Consider the following 2,700-nt stretch of genomic DNA (forward strand, 5'->3'; position numbering starts at 1 on the left):
CGATGACTGGATGCAACACAGCTTCGTGTTGTCTCACTCATAGAGTTCCCTACAATATTGTTTGAAACTTTACGGTCTCACTCGTGTGGTATCACCATAGTAACTCTATGAGTAGTGCCAAGGAAGTTAAAAAAGAAATTTTAACGCATGCAAATAGTGAAGAAACGAAGGTTCAATAATCATTTGCCACTCTCATATAGAAGTCAGCAACGTTAATATTTGGGCACTCGACGCAATTAAGATGACCCACAATTCTGTTAAATGTACAGATTCTGTAACGCAAAGTTATTTCGGAACATCGGGAAACGTAGCTGGTAACGGCAGCCTGACACTTGCAAACCCTAGTTTCAGAGTTTTCGCAAAAACTGTATTTGATGCACGTGCATATAAAGGGACACTAAAGCGAAACAATAAATCAGTTTAGACTAATGAAGCACTGTTTGAGAACCCTGCAGGCAGTCATTTAAAAAAAAATAGTTTGATGTATCCGTATTTGAATTTCGCGCCGAAACCCCAGCACTGGTACGTCGGCGTGACGTCAGGGATTCCAAAGTATGTTTTCGCATTTGGGCCGCGTTGGCTGAATAAAGGTTTCCGAAACTTGCCATGTTTAATATTTGGTTCCTTTAGAACACTTTGCAGTCAATCTGTACCGCTATATATAATTAGCAGGCCCTAGAAGATGCCATCAAAATCCAAGACGTCACAGCCCCCGTGGTGCGGGAACTTGGCGTCTCCATCCGTATTTCGTTCTTGCGCTTTTTCTGGCTTACCAAACATCTTATCGTTCCAAGAGTGGTGTTTTTGGTGTTGTAGAACGGTAATTTGCTGATGCAGAAGAAATCATTTTCACTTTAGTGTCCCTTTAACTTCGCAAGCAGATTTGCCGTAGCTGTCCACTCATTAATGTGTGCGATTAGTTATGTCATGGCAAAAAGTTTAATTGTGCGCCGCTCATAATGTCAGTCATATGTGCGATGGAGCCGTTGATTGCACAGTTCATTGCAAAGGACATAACTAATCGTAACACTTTCAATTTCGCACACACATGATCCGTAACGCGTCCCTTATTTTTCGAAAATAGGTTTGTGTAATTAAAGTCCGCAGCTTACTCAATTTGGAGGCTTTGAAACCGCGGAAAGCGTTCACATAATACTTTCGAGCCCATGTTTAAGAAATTTTCTGCCGTAGGTTCAATTTATTCCACAGTCATTTTACTTCACGCACAATAATTTGCCATTGTTTTCCTCACACCTTGGTGACATGTTTAGTTATGTCAGGATTGCGGGCCAAATTTTGCGCCTCCTGTAAAACACACTGATAACGCTCCGGAGCGTTTGCGTAAGTAATTTATTACAAAAGCCGCAATAAACCCATCCACATTGAACTTTTTTCTACACACCACCCATCACCTGGTTCTTACTCTCACAAGACGCAAACAAAGTGCCTCGCTTAGTTCAGTGAGGACACCGGACGAACATTGTCTAACGCATAGACATGGGAGTGTCCAATAATTATATGTAACGCTCGTAATTAGGCCAGTAACGCTAAAATTTTGCAACCCGTTGCACTAAAGATGCCCTCCATCATACTCAAGATAAAGCTTATGTAACTCAAGAGTTCTCTCGAGACATTGGGAAACGTAGCTGACAACGGCAGCTTGACGCTTGTGAACATTTGCCTAAAAATTGTTTTGCCAAAGTCGCATTTGATCCACACGCATTTAACTTCGCACACAGATTTGGCATAAAGGTCCGTCCATTTTTGCTAAGGTTGATCTTAGAGGCACATGTAGTACTACATAAGCCACTAATATTAACCTGCTGTCATGACATAGCTAGCTATGTCATAGCAGCGGGCTAAATTGCGCGCCGCTCGTAAAAACACACTTATACCTCTCCGCAGCACTCGCATGCATGCGAGATTCCTTTCAAATGTTGCAATTAAGTCACATATTTTGGAACTTAGCGTGCAAACTAGTCATAACATGCCCCTTATTACTAGGATCGAAACATAAACAAGGCACCATGTCTAGTTAACCGAGAAGTCCGGAGAAACGAATTACTAACCTCGCATGACACGCGAAAATAAGCAAAGAAAAACAAAAGAACAAGAGTTCAGTAATTCTTTGTAAGGCTAAGGCTGGGCTAGTGTTGAAGTGAGGGAAACTCTCAGTAAAATTGATTGTGAAGAACGACTGAGGAATATGGAAGAAAGTAAATGGGCTGGGATAATGTGTAGATATCTGTATAGGAAAAACATTGATTCACAGTGGAGGAAAAGAACTAGGAAGCTTACCAGCAAGTATGCGGCCTGTAGGGTGGGCAACACAGCACAAAGAAGGTCAAGAGGAAAGTCAGAGAGGCTGAAATAATCTCATCGGTGGCGGCAATGGAAAAGAAACCTGCCATGAGTAACTACTTAAGAGGAAAAAACGAAATCAGGAAGGAAACAATTTATGATAACTCAAAGAGAAGCACATTACTTTTCGAAGCGAGATCAGGATGCCTTAGAACACGCACCTATAAAGCGAGATATAAGAAGGAAGAAGAAGCATGTGCTTGCTGCGGTAAAGCTTGCTGCGGTAAAGGGAAACTATGGAGCATGCTTTATTAGAATGTGAAGACGTCTACCCAGCAATCTATTTAGGCACTACTGGCCTCCTTGAAGCCCTTGGGTTCAGCGAGAGTAGCAGAAAAA

The sequence above is a fragment of the Dermacentor albipictus genome, chromosome 1, assembly GCF_038994185.2.
Source record: "Dermacentor albipictus isolate Rhodes 1998 colony chromosome 1, USDA_Dalb.pri_finalv2, whole genome shotgun sequence".
Classification (NCBI taxonomy): Eukaryota; Metazoa; Arthropoda; class Arachnida; order Ixodida; family Ixodidae; genus Dermacentor; species Dermacentor albipictus.